The sequence below is a fragment of the Polypterus senegalus genome, chromosome 11 (assembly GCF_016835505.1).
Source record: "Polypterus senegalus isolate Bchr_013 chromosome 11, ASM1683550v1, whole genome shotgun sequence".
Classification (NCBI taxonomy): Eukaryota; Metazoa; Chordata; class Cladistia; order Polypteriformes; family Polypteridae; genus Polypterus; species Polypterus senegalus.
In genome coordinates, this window is record NC_053164.1 from 6,252,490 (window position 1) to 6,268,854 (window position 16,365).

The window sequence follows — 16,365 nt, forward strand, 5'->3', positions numbered from 1 at the left end:
TTATTTGTGTTGCCTGTCCATATACGGAGTGGATCCTCCAAACTTTTTTTACTTGTTTTGTTTACTCATTACAATGTATTCCAGTACCAGTAGTTGTTTATGATTTAAATATAAATTCTAAATATATTTTTTTTTGTTACATCATAAATTAAAAGGGGTATAAGTCTTTATTTGTAGCATTCTACAGTAGAATTCAACCCTGGTGTTATAGTACCTCAACTTGGTAATAATTGATTGTTACAAGTTTAAATGTTTCTTTGAACTTGAGGAAAAAACATTCTCTTGTCAGATGGGACAAAAATGGAAATTATTGAACTGAAAATCTGCTCCAGAGTGCACACAAACTCTGACGTGGGCAACCGTTTATCGTTCACTACAACAATGACCTGAAGCAAACAGCTGAGACAATGCTGGACTTGCTTTAAGACAAGTCTCTGAGTGTCATTAAATGGGTCAGCCAAAGCCAAGACATAAACCCCATATATCACCTGAGACCTGAAGATGACAGTTCATTGATGCTTTCCATTCAGTCCAACAGAGCTTGAGAGGATCTGCCTGGAAGTAGGGGATAAACCGCTGTCACATATGTGCAAATGGGAGGCAGCTGAAGGGCTCAAAAGAAGGTAATTCCATGCCGGACCAGGGGGTGGCAGAGTGCACTAATCCTTTCTCTATTTTTTCCCCTGCAGACCAACCATGGGAAATGCAGCCTGGGCTCGATGATGTCACTTCCAGTTCTGGGCCCGATGACATGACTTCCAGTTCTGGGCCAGATGACATAACTCCTCATTCCTGCCCAGATAACGTCATTTATCCTGTCCGGCTTTAAAACCACCACATGCCTTCTGTTACCTCAGCTCTGTTTTGGACTCTTGTCTGTGAAGTCCGATTGCTCACTTTTCACCATTTTCAACCAAACTTGAAGCATACAGGATGTCTGTCCCAAACCTTTTTGTGGTTTCAAGGCCTTTCATTTCACACTCTCCAAATCCAGGTGTGCACATCTGGAAGATACTTACTCAACAAAGCTTGAATCAGGAATGGCTACCAAAGGGACTTCTACAAAAAACTCAATTGAGGGTCTGAAAACTTCAGTGAATGAAAGATTTCAGTTTGTGATTTTTAGTGAATTTAAAACTCTCTGAAGACTTGATTTCACTTTGTCATTATTGGTTATTGGGAGTGGACTGATGAGCGAAAATGTCATATCTATTTAAAATTAAATTACAACACAATACAGTGCACAAACAATGAAGGGATCTGAAAACTTCAGTGGATTTCTGCTGAGTGCATTCCAGAAAGGTATTTTACCTGCAAATAAAGGCAATTGAAAAAGCAAAAATATGTAGACAAATTAATAACTGAAGCTTTTGGGCAAAGGAATCTGCGTCATTTACTTCTGAATAATTGATTTGGTTACTTCAATAGTAATATGTAGAACCTGACAGAGAATAATTTAATAACTGTCAAAATGTTCTTCTTCTTCCTCTTCATCTTTTCCAACTTCTATGTAGAACCAATGGGTTTGATCAGCTTTCTCCATACAGCACGGTCCTTCACCCCCTCACTGGTCAAGCCATGTTCCTTCAGTTCTTCCTTTACTTTATTCATCCACCTCTGCTTTGGCTTCCCTCACTTTCTCTTCACCTGCACATCCATTCCCATCACTCTTTCTCCCACATGTTCATTGTCTCTCCTCATCACATGTCCATACCACTTCAGCCTACTTTCCTGTATGTTCTTAGATGTCTCTTCCATTTTTCTTGTACCTCTGATCGACTCATTTCTTATTCTGTCCTTTTTTGCATCTCCACACGTCGACCTTCTCATTTCTGCCACATTCAGCTTCTTCTCCTGCCCCTTACTGCCCGTGTCTCAGCTCCACACATCATTGCTGGTCTTACCACTGTCTTAAAATCCACACCTTTTACCTTTGTCTGAATTCTTTATACACTCAAAACTCCCGATCCCTTCTTCCAATTGTCCTATCCTCACTGCAGTCTGTGGGTTATCTCTGCATCTAACTCTCCATCCTGGGCCACCACTGATGCAGTATTTACACTTCTTCTCTCTTTTCTCCCTGCTGGTTAACTTTTGAAACTGCCAAAATATGATTTATTTATGTTTGGGGAAAAAAAACTCACACATTTTGATTTATTTGGAATTTTTATTATAAAAAAAATTTCACACACCATAAAAAATTACATGTACAAAACTATAAGATTTGAAACACAAGTATGTACAAATACAAAAAAAAAGAATGACTTGAGAATTGAAATGGGATTCTTATTTTTTTTGTGAAAGCTCCGATTGGCGTGTGATGGCAACAATCCTCATCAAACTTATCATAACTTTATAATTTTAAGTGATCAAGGGGCAGCGCAGCAGCAGAAATTATCCATTGTCTCTTCCTTTTTGAATAAAGAAAAATTGTAATGTAGACTTTTAGTTTTCAGGAAACAAGGGGCATACCTGTAAAAAAAAAAGAGGGAAGAAAAGTTAACCTGCAGAAAATAAAATTTAAGTCAAAATCAAATACTACGGAAACTGAGAGAGGACGTGCAATATAGTTATTTTTTTTTTATTGTTTCCTCGAGATAATGGACTAATTTTATCGAGATCTTGAGAAAATAAAAGATCTTGTTTTCTCAAAATGATGAAATAATTGTGTCTAACGTTTAATATTTAGCTTATTGAAGCTACGTCTTGTTTGAAATGGCAGAAGAGCAGAACTGTACTGATCAGCGCATCACATTTTTGTTCAATCAAGGGCTGACATAGGCTGAAATATGTTTATGCATTAGTTTAGATAATAATGTTAGTGTCCGTCATTTAAGAAGACGGTTAGCGGCGTTGCAATCTAAGCAAGCTTGATGCCAGGAGCAAAGGTTAACTTTCGTTTTCTCAAGATCACAATAAAATTAGTTCATTATCTTGAGGAGACAATTTAAAAAAAAATAATGATATTGCACGTCCTCTTTCGGCTCCCGTAAAATACAAACCTAACTATGTAATTTAAAAGACTGCATGAAATAGATTACACTGAAGATAGATAGATAGATAGATAGATAGATAGATAGATAGAAAGGCACTCTAAGATAGATAGATAGATAGATAGATATGTACCTCTAGCACTTAATACACATTTTTTCTTTACTTTCTTAAATATGAAGAATAGTGAAAGTATTGTAATTGTCCAATGATTCGATGTCGAGATTTTGATGAATCTCGACATTTCAAACCTCCCTGAGTCCGAAAATAACATTTTTGGAATTATGTCTGCGTGTGTCTGTCAGTGTGTGCGTTTGTGTGTTAACACGGTAACTTGAGTACGTTTTCACTTAGGTCAACCACATTTTGCATACAAGTATTAGGTATAAAACAGATTTCTATCAACTTTTTGGGCTATTTCCGCTAACTAGAAATGGTACTTTATCTTTTATTTATGCAGCTGCAGAGTCCCATTTATTCAACTTTACTAATTTATAATAATTATTCAATATCTTATTTATTTGATTTGATTTGCTGTTGATGGTTCTTTATTGTACATAATATAAAAGTATAATCATTGTCTTGTGGTTTACTCCTCATATAGCCATCCCCATATATGATTATACTAGAAAGTCTAGGATAGACGACTGCTGAATTTTTCTTAGTACTTTTAATTTTTATCTGTTTATTTAGTACTAGAACGTTATAACAGAACACAACACAACCAAAAAAATAAAACACCACAGTGCAAATCTTTAAAATGAGATGTTTCTTGGTGTGAGTTCACAGTAATGTGGACTAGTTGAGTGTAGCGGCAATGCACTGCAGAGAAGGTGGGGGCCGACACAGACAGAGATCAGCTGGCGTGGCCAGGGAAGTGAATGGTGGTGGTCTCCAGTTAGTTCACATCACAAAGTGTCCACCTCTGAGCCACAGTCTCAGTTCTCACAGTGCATTGAAATGTATAAACATAAAAATCTTATGTGAATGATAAAGTAGAGGATGTGTGCGCGGCCAATGCTGGCGACACACTGACAGTAGCCAAGGGATGCAGTTGGGGAGGGGTGAGTGAGTCCCGCCCACATTCCTATAGTCACCGCCTCCTTGACCACTCGCTCTGCACGACTGAGGTTGAAAGTACGGTGTTTACACATTCAGTATGGTGTTCATGACAAAGCTTTAATGAGTTAAACTAGTGTATTACACTTAGAGGTTCACCTTAGATCATGCAGAACCTCGGTCAATCAGGGTGCAGATAATTTGACTATACAATCATGTGTATTTGTTCATTATTGCAACTTAGATGAAGATCCAGCCATATTTTAAGACAAATGTAGAGAGGGTTCACATTTCTTTCCACTGTATAACAATTAAGAAGACACCAGACGTGAAGATAGTTTGGAGTAACGCAGTGTTCTTTAAATTCTGCTGGCTATGGCTTTGTGCTTCGGTGGCATACTTAATTCTTTATTTTATTTTATTTATTTTTTATTTTAGCCTTACAAGATCCCACTTTCTTGAACAAGGGAAATCGGGAGTCTTTCTTTATCTTTTTTTTTTATCATTCGTGGCCTTGGCGTAACCTCAAGCTGGAGTCTCCTAGCAACTGGGAATAGGGGATCAAGCGGCTCATATGATGTGATTTTGCTCTAAAGTGTATATTTATATAATAGAAGAATGTGTGCTTTGTTCATTGGCGTAAAACAGTGGAGACTCAGGGCTCCTTTGTCTTGTGAAGAAGAAATTGATTGAAAAATGAATAAGAAAAGAAAATGTATAATTTTCAGACCCCTGGAAGACAAAATGAAACTTTGATCATGATTGTGATTCTGGCCTGAGCAGACTGTCTACATTTATGGAGACTGGGCTGCCCTGTTCCCTAGAAGTCATTTTTTGGGGCATTACTATTAATATTTTAGGTTTCACTATGAAGGCTCAATAAATGCATGTAGAAACAATAAAATAAAACATTTCACTGTCACATACACAACAATATAAAGATAGCCAATCCACAGAGATACCTTAGGGTGAAAATAAGCATAATACAGAATTCACAAGTTCTGTATTTGTCAGTATTGGCATTTCAGCAGATTCTGTACACTTTCAGAAAAAAATGGCTCTGGCAAGGCAGTAAATCACTTGTGCACTAACTCCTGTCTCATTAATGCTGGCAAAGCAACAGCTCCATAAATTATACCTGTGGTGTCTAAACAAGTAATAATCTGAAGGAAGGTGATGTGGCTAAAGACAATGAGCTTTGTTAATGGTTTATATCCGTCTGCGGTTGCAACTGTGTTCTTTATAAAGCGCCGTGTTGGGTCAGTCGAATGAGAACAGGAGACACCAACACATTTAACAAGTTAATCATGAAGGCCACCTCTACTCTGATTACCACTCTGGGCTCTCTGCATTCAGAGGCAGGCAGAAGGGTGACAGGGACACTGCTGCTCGTCATGAACAGAACATCCGACCCTCAGCTGGAGCTTCTGATCAAACTACATAAAACCTTTGGCCAAATCAGCCATAGTGGTCCGAGGAGGGCACTTCACCAGCTGCTGTCAAGTTGCAAGTGCAAATCCACTAGTTAGCCATTTTAAATACACTAAAGAAAATATTTAGTGTTATGTTGTTTTTTTTTTAATTTTGCTATTTAGTCAAGTATATTTTGTGTAGTTATAGTGAACACTCTATCTATCTATCTATCTATCTATCTATCTATCTATCTATCTATCTATCTATCTATCTATCTATCATATTGCACCTTTCTATCTATCTATCTATTATATAGTGCCTTTCATATCTATCTATCTATCTATCTATCTATCTATCCATCTATCTATCTAGTCGCTCTTCTTTGGACCGTTTCTAGTGCTACTATGTCATTTTTGAAGCCAGGAGACCCAAAATGCACACAGGACTCCAGATGAGGCCTCACCAGTGCGTTTTAGAGCTTGAGCAGAACCTCCTTGGATTTGTACTCCACACATCAGGGCACTATATTGTACCAGGCTACAAAAAAGGACATAACAGCAACTAGGCTGATTCCAGAGCTACAGGGGATGAGTTATGAGGAAAGATTAAAAGAGCTAAGCCTTTACAGTTTAAGAAAAATAAGATTAAGAGGAGACCTGACTGAAGTGTTTAAAATGATGAAGTGAATTAGTCCAGTGGATCGAGACTTTGACTTAAAAATGAGTTCATCAAGAACACGGGGACACAGTTGGAAACTTGTTAAGGGTAAATTTCTCACAAACATTAGGAAGTTTTTCTTTTCACAAATAATGATAGACACTTGGAATGAGCTACCAAGTAGTGTGGTGGACAGTAAGACGTTCGGGACTTTCAAAACTCAACCTGATGTTTTTTTGGAAGAAATAACAGGGGTAGGACTGGTGCGCTTTGTTGGGCTGAAAGGGCTTGTTCTTGTCTAGTTCAAAAAGATAACTGCAGAAACAAAAAGCTACCTTAACATGCGACAGTTATATTTTTGAATAAAAGCGCAATTGTTGTGTTAGATTTGTACCTTCTGTGAAAATATTTTTTTGATATTTGGACTTCAGGCTTCATACATTATATAGTTTATACCTACATTTTGTCATCTACTACTAGAATATAAAAAAACGTTTCAATTTTAACAATGTGTTTACACAGATTACTGTAGAAACGGAACAGACATGACATGCGTGTGTTCCAAATAACGATCTATTATTTCCACTCTAAAACTCCACTTCACTCCCAGAAATCAATCAAGGCATGAGCTGAGAGAAGTTTGTGCACGTTCTAAGTCGGTGAGGGGATGGAATAGCCGGCTGCTTGCAGCTTTTCTTGTATCAGCACATTAAGATTAACAAAAGACGCTGGCGGAGAGGTGAGAACAGTTTTAAGAAGCGATTTAAGATGGGACGGATTTATGAGTTTTTTCGTAGGCTCTGGTATTTCTAGTGTTAAATGTGAATAACCTATCCATCCATTATCCAACCTGCTATATCCTAACTACACGATCATGGGGGTCTGCCGGAGCCAATCCCGGCCAACACAGGGCTCAAGGCAGGAAACAAACCACGGGCAGGGCACACACACACGCCCATACACCAAGCACACACTAGGGACAATTTAGGATTGCCAATGCACCTAACCTGCATGTCTTTGGACTGTGGGAGGAAATCCATGCAGACATGGGGAGAACATGCAAACTCCACACAGGGAGGACCTGGGAGATGAACGCGGGTCTCCTAACTGCGAGGCAGCAGCACTACCCACTGCGCCACCGTGCTGCCCTAAATGTGAATAGCTCAAAAGGTTATTCAGATCTTATCTTTGATAGGAATGGTATCTATTGATGTATTTTATTTGTTTTTTTTTTTCCACACCAGGAAGTAACTTCCTTGAACAAAACCCATAAATAATCCATGTCTGCTTATTTGGATGCGCCCCCAACCCCCAGATATCACAACCTCCATAATGAAGGCTGAACTGATTCACTCCTTACATTACAGACTAAGCCATTATTTTATTTCGGCCCATCCACTCAAGGACAATATCTGGCTGTGGCAGCGTTACTATAAATACGCCGGGTTTTGTCAGTAATTATCAATCACAATGGCCACTGGGGCAACTGGAACAACAGCAGGTGATGCCTTAAACCTGGACTTACTTACCTTACACAACTAGTGCATCATCATTTTTTTTTTTGGTCATTTTTTCCAAATTTGTTATATTTCTTCAGGTATTAAACATGTTTTACAAAAAAAAAAAAAAAAATGTAATTTTAAGCTTTTAAAAGGAAGTTGCATTTTAGCTCCAAACAGTTAACGTGCTACCCTTTTCTCAATAGGATTTTGTACATTAAATAATATCCCTTTGATTTATTACACTTTTTGGTAAAATTAAACATTTTTCCAAAAGACAAGTTTCCTGCCCAATTGCTATGGCAACCTGTCTACATTTAAACTTGCTAAATTACACTGAATTAAAGCAAAACACTCCAGGATTTAACTCTTAACAGGGGGTGTTTGTAGCGTGCTAAAGGCTGAAACACAAATAGAGGAAAAGGGGAATGAAAATTGCAAACTTTGAGGAAGATAAAGATAATAAACTAAGGAGGAAGCTTTGACAATGATTTAGTTTTTAGCTATCACTTTTAAAAAATAAAATCTATCTTCTCCGCCTTATACACAGTGCAAAATGAAGACATTTTCTTAATATGCACAACTCTGAAAAACTGCTTCCTTCGTTTGCATCAAGAACAACTGAGGACTGTCAGGCTCTTCAAAATGATGGACTAAGACAACTGTATCTAATTCAGGATTAACCAGACAGAAAACCGGTAACTAAGAAATACACATCTAGCGTACGCTCACTGGTCAAATTATTAGGAACATCTGTACACACCCTATGCAAAGAGAGCTGTCTCCATCTTAACATCATCTAAACTGACGGTCTGCTGATTGATTTTTACCGCACTTAAGAGCTTCCATTTCTGGTCGCTATTCAAAGAGTGGATGAAGTGGTGGTCCTTTTTTACAAGTACTTGGGGTTCCACATCAATAACAGGGCTGGATTTCTCTAATAACACAATAGAACTATAGAAGAAAGGGCAGGGCAGGCTCTTCTTCCATAGGAAGCTGTGCTCCTTTAATGTGGACACTGATATCTTTCACATCTTCTACAGTTCTGTGGTGGCCAGGGCAATTTTTTTCATGTTGGTGTGCTGGGTCGATGACATCACTTAAGAGAGGCCCACCGAATCAACTAGTTATTTAAATGCGCAGGTTTAGTTAGGGGGCACACTATGGACCCCCGGAGTTCACAGTGAAAGAGAGAATGAAGATAAAACTGAGTGCCATTATGAACAATGCTACCCATCCTCTCTGCGACACGCCAACACTGAGGACTTTCAGCCAATGAATTATTCAGCAGAAGTGGGTCAAGAAATGCTACAGGGGCTCATTTATACCTGTCAAGTAATATGAGTTTGCTGCATCAGTGTCTGCCAAAATTCAAAAAAATCCTTTAGCTGATAAAACAGGATGCATGGAACTACTCTTCCCTTTCATCTTTTGATGGTTTTTAATGATGAACAAGTAGCAAGCGCAAGAGTAACAACAGGAAGAGGAGTACGTTGACAACCTGAAATAGTCAAAGTGTCACACACGTGCAGTCGATGGGCTTAAATAAGTGTACTTTTACACCGGACCAGGGGGTGGCGATGCACACTAACGCCTTCGCTCATTCCTCCTCTGTAGAACCTCAGAAGGAAATTGTGCCTGACCTCACTTCCAGTTCCAGCTCTGATATCAATTCCGGTTGCAGCCCTCAAAACATACCACTATAAAAGGGGCATATTGTTTCATACAATCCAGCACCCATTGCATGGCTGTGCTTGGGTCCTAATTTGTGATCCTGAGGTGCTTTGTTGTGTGACATCAATGTATGCTCCAAAAAAAGAAAAAAATCAAGTTCAGCTGTGGACTCGGTCTGTTAAGAAAACTCGTTTTGCTATTTTTTGCCTTTATTTCCAAGCATACGGGGTGCATACCATAAACCAGGGGTGCCCAATGCGTCGATCGCGATCGACTGGTAGATCGCAAAGGTAGTGCCAGTAGATCGCGTTGCATTAAAAAAAAATTTTTTACACATTAGTCTATGTAGCATTTTCCACTTGATTGACGTACAGGGCGGCCAGTCTGAGATCTCTTTTCTTCTAACACACCGGTCATCCCGCATGCACTATCAAACACGCGAGCTACTGCAAAACTCCTGCTATCTAAGTGATCTAGTTAGCCTTCCAATTTATATCGACTAAAGAAGGGATTTAAAAAAAAACGATTGTTTGGGGAGGGTATGGGCTGGACATGGAATTGAAAGAGGATTTTTTTTTTTCTCACAATGTCACAATCAAAGTGCGTTTGTCTGATCCGTCAATCTATCATTGCTGTTCCAAAGAAGGAATATGTGGAATGGCACTTTCAAACTGTTCATAAAAACTACGAAACTGACTTCCTTCCGAAAAGCGATCTGAGAAAGAGAAAGGAGAGGGAACTAAAATCGCAGTTAATCGGACAGCCGTCATGTTTTACTCGGCTGAATTCAAAAGCTCCTTGACTGCATTATTCAGCTCTACTTATTTATGTGAGTCAGCCTTTTCCCACATGAAGATTATTAAATCCAAATACTGTAGTGACCATAAATGTATTGAATTGTTATTGTGCCATAAAGGTAATTCAGTTATGCAAGGTATGACAACATATATTATATATATATATAAAGTATATATGGCATTTTTAATGTAGGTAGATCATTTCAACCTGGTCATTTTAAAAGTAGCTCGCAAGCCGAAAAAGCCCTAAACCTTCCTCTTGGTATTGAAGAAAACACATATTTTCACTCATACTACTAGCTATGTTGATACACACAGTCCTACATTGTTTTCAAATATGTGCTACAGGTCAAATTCCTTTACAACAAAGTGCCAGGGACTTAAAAAATATTTCATTGTAATAAAAATTTCATAGTAATGAGATTCTGAATTTGTCGCTGTAGTGCTTTCTTTAACTTGCATCCAGGCATCTTCAATCATTTCAATAGCTTCTTTCACATTAATTTTCATCTCCTCCTGTCTACAAGTTATGCTGACGAGAATTTTTCTTAGCATTTCTTTATGATAATACACTTTCAGTGAGCGAATGATGCCTAAATGACCCTTCGAGATCTTTTCAGAGTTGCTGAGGATAAACAGTCTTCCACAGACGTGGTGATCGTGCTTCGGGACGCTCTTCGGCGTGTTCGTCCCATTGGAGGAGGTCCAACAAGAGTTTAATAAAGTATCTATCTATCTATCTATCTATCTATCTATCTATCTATCTATCTATCTATCTATCTATCTATCTATCTATCTATCTATCAACAGTGACTTTGCTTTTTCTTGAATCTATGGCCCACTAATAGGAATGTTTCTTGAACGAGCATCACTGACCCACTTAAAAACTGTTTATTCTGCGTCTTCAAATGCAGCACTTTGCATACATTTCCACTGAGGCTCAAGGTGTGCAACCTGAGATTTTTCTTCTATGTTTGCTCAGCCTTTCAAGAAAGTTGACAGTGTCGATGGCGAAATTTCGAATTCACCGGCAACGTCTTTTTTTCTTTTTGCTGGAATCAAGAGCTGCCAGGGGTAGGATGTTACAAGGAATGTGGTGGTCCTGTCTCACCTGGAAGTGATTCCCAGGTGATTAAACACCAGAAGTACTCCTGGGGCTGGAGTTATAAGAGAGCCCCACACTCGATTCATGGGGATTTGGATATACAGAAGGGAGTGGAGCTGTAGAAAATGAAAGGCAAAAGAAGAAAAAGAAGAGAAGGAGTTGTGCTGTATTGCAAACAAAACAAGCCTGTATGAAGGAACTGTTTAAACTAAAAGCACTTTTTTTGAACTGGAACTGTTGAGGTGCAATTGTGTTTTGGGGCTCAGTGGTGCCCCCTACAGGCCATAACTTGTTCATTGAATTGCTTTATTTTTTTTCCTTCTGTTAATAAATATTTTGCAGTTGTGTACTTTACACAGTTGGTTTCTTTGGGCTCTGTATTTTTACTAGACATTGAAGTCGGTAAGAGATTGTGATGGACAGCATGCAGGGACTGGCATCCTGGCCTGAGCCGAAGATGGATCCTTACTCGGCCGGAAGGCCTCTGTAATGGAAGGAGAAGGGAAGACAGTTTATTGGGGTTGGTTTCTTCCCCAAAATACTGGTTGGCAGCATACCCAGACTAGGGTGGCTGGGTATTGTAGTCTTGTGGGGAGGCCCTTTTGAGTGATGTGGGGTATACCAGAGGGGATCACTAATCCCTACTTCATGGGGCTTCAGACTTACATGGAAGTGCTTATGGGGAACAATCTCAACACACCGGAAGTACTCCCAGGTTCAAAATAAAAGAAGCAGTACAGGGAGCCAGAGTCAGGGAGAAGCAGTCAAAGCTTGCTGGTGAAGAAAAAATATTGAAGAGTGTTTTGAGTTCACTTGTGCCTTTTGGAGACCTGTGTAAAGGTATTCCCACGATTAAACCTGTTGTTCATACAAAGACTTGTGTCCATATGTTTGTGTCTGGAGATTGGGGGTCTACAAAGCCCCCTGGTGGCCACAAGATAATAACTGACGCTATTTAATGCAGGGGTGCCCAACTCCAGGCCTGGAGGGCCGCAGTGGCTGCAGGTTTTCATTCTAACCCTTTTTCTAATTGTTGACCAGTTTTCACTGCTAATTAAGTTCTTTTCCCTTCATTTTAATGGCCCTGTTTTTAAGGATTCAGTCCTCTGAATTGATTCTTTTCTTCATTAAATGGCAGCCAAACAGAAATGAGATGTCAACGGAGCCAAAAGATGACCAGTTAAACTGGGGTGTCAAACTCCAACCAATTTCACTCCAACCAGTTTCTTAATTAGAAAGTGTAGATGCAACATGGGCTGGACGGGCATCCCAGCCAGGAGAGGAAACAGACTCAGAAGGAAGGACCGGAAAGGGTAGATGGACATCCCATTAAGTACGCTAGACGTTATCAGTGCCTAGTGAGAAGTCAGCAGGGCATGCCAGGAAATGTAGTCCATCAGGGCAGCCCTGCTGGGGTCAAGAGGTGCCACAAGAGGGCGCTATAGGGAGACAAGCTCCCTGCTGTGATGGACTTCTGTGTGATCTGGAAGTACTTTGATCAGGAAGTTTCCTTGGGACAGGAAGTACTCGCAGATCTGTAATTAAAAGGACTGCACTCCCTTATCCAGGCGAGTCAGAGCTGGGAGGTAGAGAGGCAACACTCGACTGGGAGAGGACAGTGCGGTGGTAAGAGAAACTGAAGTAGCGAGAATTGTAGAGAGAGAAAACCTGTTTGGTGCTTTTGTTACTGGTTGGAAGGTGAATAAGCCAAACTTCATTTGAACCCGGGACTTATCCAAGATCAGGTCGCCGGGGCAGCAGCTTGAGCAGAGATGCCCAGACTTCCCTCTCCTCGTCCACTTCTTCTAGCTCTTCCGGGGGAATCCCGGGGTGTTCCCAGGACAGCCGAGAGATATAGTCCCTCCAGCGTGTCCTGGGTCTTCCACGTGGCCTCCTCCTAGTTAGATGTGCCCGGAACACCTCACCAGAGAGGCGTTCAGGAGGCATCCTGATCAGATGCCCAAGCCACCTCATCTGACTCCTCTCGATGCAGAGGAGCAGCAGCTCTACTCTGAGCCCCTCCCGGATGACTGAGTTTCTCACCCTATCTTTAAGGGTAAGCCCAGACACCCAGGGAAGAAAACTCATTTCAGCTGCTTGTATTTGTGATCTGTTTCTTTCGGTCACTACCCATAGCTCATGACCATAAGTGAGGGTACAAACGTAGATGGACCGGTAAATTTTTCACCAAGACAAACCAATGCAGAGCCCACATCACTGCGGATGCTGCACTGATCCACCTGTCGATCTCCTGCTCCATTCTTTCCTCACTCGTGAACAAGACCCAGAGATACTTGAACTCCTCCACTTGTGCCAGGATCTCGCCCCCAACCCTAAGAGGGCACTCTACCCTTTTCTGGTTGAGGATCAAAATCTCAGATTTGGAGGTGCTGATTCCCATCCCAGAGAGAGCTGAAGATCACAGCCTGATGAAGCAAACAGGACAACATCATCTGCAAAAATCAGTGACCAAATCTTGAGTTCACCAAACCGGACCCCCTCAACACCATGGCTGTGCCTAGAAATTCTATTCATAAAAGTTATGAACAGAATCGGAGACAAAGGGCAGCCCTGGCGGAGTCCAACTCTCACCGGAAATGGCTTTGACTTACAGCTCTGACACCAGTTGTACAGGGACTGAACAGTCCTTATCGGGGGTCCGGTACCCCATACTCTCGGAATACCCCCCACAAGATTGGTCGAACACCTTTTCCAAGTCCAAAAAACACATGTAGACTGGTTGGGCAAACTCCCATGCACCCTCCAGGACCCTGTTAAGGGTGTAGAGCTGGTCCACTGTTCCGCGAGTAGGACGAAAACCACACTGTTCCTTCTGAATCCAAGGTTCAACTATCTGATGGACCCTCCTCTCCAGGACCTCCAAATAGACTTTTCTAGTGAGGCTGAGAAGTGTGATCCCTCTGTAGTTGGAACACACCCCCCGTTCCCCATTCTTGAACTCCAGGCGTATCTCATCCACCCCTGGGGCCCTGCCACCAAGGAGTTTTTTGACTATCTAGGAAACCTCAGTACCAGAGATGGGAGAGCCCACCTCCGAGTCCCCAGGCTCTGCTTCCTCATCGGAAGGCATGTTATTGGGATTGAGGAGGTCTTTGAAGAACTCGCCCCACCGACCCACGATGTCCCGAGTCGAGGTCAGCAGCGCACCATCCCCACCATACACAGTGTTGACACTGCACTGCTTCCCCCTCTGAGATGCCAGATGGTGAACCAGAATCTTCTCGAACCCGTCCGAAAGTCATTCTCCATGGCCTCCACAAACTCCTCCCAAGCCTGAGTTTTTGCCTCAGCAACCACCGAAGCGGCATTCCGCTTGGCCTGCCAGAACCTATTAGCTGCCTTCAGAGCCCCACAGGACAAAAGGGTCCTGTAGGACTCCTTCTTCAGCTTGACGGAATCCCTCACCGCCGGTCTCCACCAACGAGTTTGGGGATTGCCACCACGACAGACACCGACCACCTTACGGCCACAGCTCCGATCAGATGCCTCAACAACAGAGGCATGGAACATGGCCCATTCAGACTCAATGTCCCCCACCTCCCTCTGTACATGGTCAAAGTTCTGCCATAGGTGGGAGCTGAAACTACTTCTGACAGGGGACTCTGCCAGATGTTCCCAGCAGACCCTCACAATACCCAGTGTTTTGCAGAAGAATATTTGGGTCTACCAGGCCTGACCGGCCTCCTCCCCCAACATCGAAGCCAACTTACCACCAGGTGTCCATGACATGAGGCCGTAGTTCCGACTACACGACCACGAAGTCGATTATCGAACTGAGGCCTAGGGTGCCCTGGTGTCAGGTGCACATATGGACACACCTATGCCTGAACATGGTGTTCGTTATGGACAATCCATGATGAGCACAGAAGTCCAATAACAAAACACCACTCGGGTTCAGATCCAGGTTTCACTGTCATTGCACACGTGAGCATTGAAGTCTTCCAGCAGAACAAGGAAGTCCCCAGCAGGTGCATCCTCTACCACCCCCTCCAGGGACTCCAAAAAGAGTGGGTACTCCAGACTGCTGTTTGGCGCATACAAACAAACAACAGTGGGACCCTCCTCCCACCCAAAGGCGAAGAGAAGCTACCTTCTCATCTACCAGGGTAAACCCCAATGAACAGGCTCCAAGTCGGGGGGCAATAAGTATGTGCCTCTCACCAGGGAAAACCCCAGAGTGGTACAGAGTCCAGCCCCTCTCAAGGAGATTGGTTCCAGAGTCCACGCTGTGCGTCAAGGTGAGCCCAGCTATATCTAGCCAGAACCACTCAACCTCATGCACTAGCTCAGGCTCCTTCCCCTTCAGAGAGGTGACATTCCACATTCTAAGAGCCAGCTTCTATAGCTGAAGATTGGACTTCCAAGGTCCCCACCTTCAGCCACCACCCGACTCACACTGCACCTACTTGGCCCAATTAAAACTAAGGCAAAACAAGTGAATCAGCAGCAAAAACATCTCACTAATTAAGAAGATGGGTAGAATGAAAATCTGCAGCCAATGCGGCCCTCCAGGACTGATAATCCTGATTTAATGGTAAATGGAAGGGGGCATTGACAACCGAAAAAAAAAAATTGCATGGTTCTTACATGAACTCAGAGTGCTGCCTGTGGTTTAATAGGTGAAGAATTCACTACCACGTCATTTAAAAATGTAAAGTTATGTGCCTTTAAAGCCAACATCCCTCTTTAATACTGTGAATTTAAAGCACATCAAATAAAGGTTAATGACTTTGATGTTGTCCCAGACGCTGTCACATCCATTGCACCTTGTGTCACGTTAAAAGCCTGAAACTGAAATCAGTAACATGTTTAATGCTATGCTCAGTTATAAAACAATCCTTTGAGTAAAGGTTAGTGTTTAATAATTAACACTTTTAATAATTATTGTTTAGGATGATGATAGAACACCTTACTAGCAATTTGGGGTCAACAAGCAACAAAAGTCAATGCACGCTGATTTTTTCACTTCTGTGTATTTAAAGACAACACCATCACAGCCATGCACGTCCTGCAGAGACCTCCAACCCTCCTGCCTCAGTTAATCACAGCCTTTTACAAGGAGGCTCTCTCTGTCGATAACACGTTTAATGAGCTGATGATTACACTCATGTTCCTTGACTAACTCTACCGTCACTGAGAAATTTTGATG

The 16,365-nt window shown here is 41.6% G+C and overlaps 1 protein-coding gene across 4 annotated transcripts in view; it reads right to left on the reverse strand.

The window, feature by feature from the left end:
• Positions 1-2,153: 2,153 nt before the first annotated feature.
• LOC120538647 (leucine-rich repeat and fibronectin type III domain-containing protein 1-like protein) overlaps positions 2,154-16,365 on the reverse strand; it is a 561,847-nt gene continuing 547,635 nt past the window's right edge. For 3 of the 4 annotated variants that reach the window (XR_005635489.1, XR_005635490.1, XM_039768031.1), the window contains one exon: positions 2,154-2,472. The gene's annotated coding sequence lies outside the window, so the exon portion shown is untranslated. Of the gene's footprint in view, positions 2,473-11,292; positions 11,312-16,365 lie in introns of those variants that run through there. The other variant, XR_005635492.1, reaches the window with a different exon arrangement.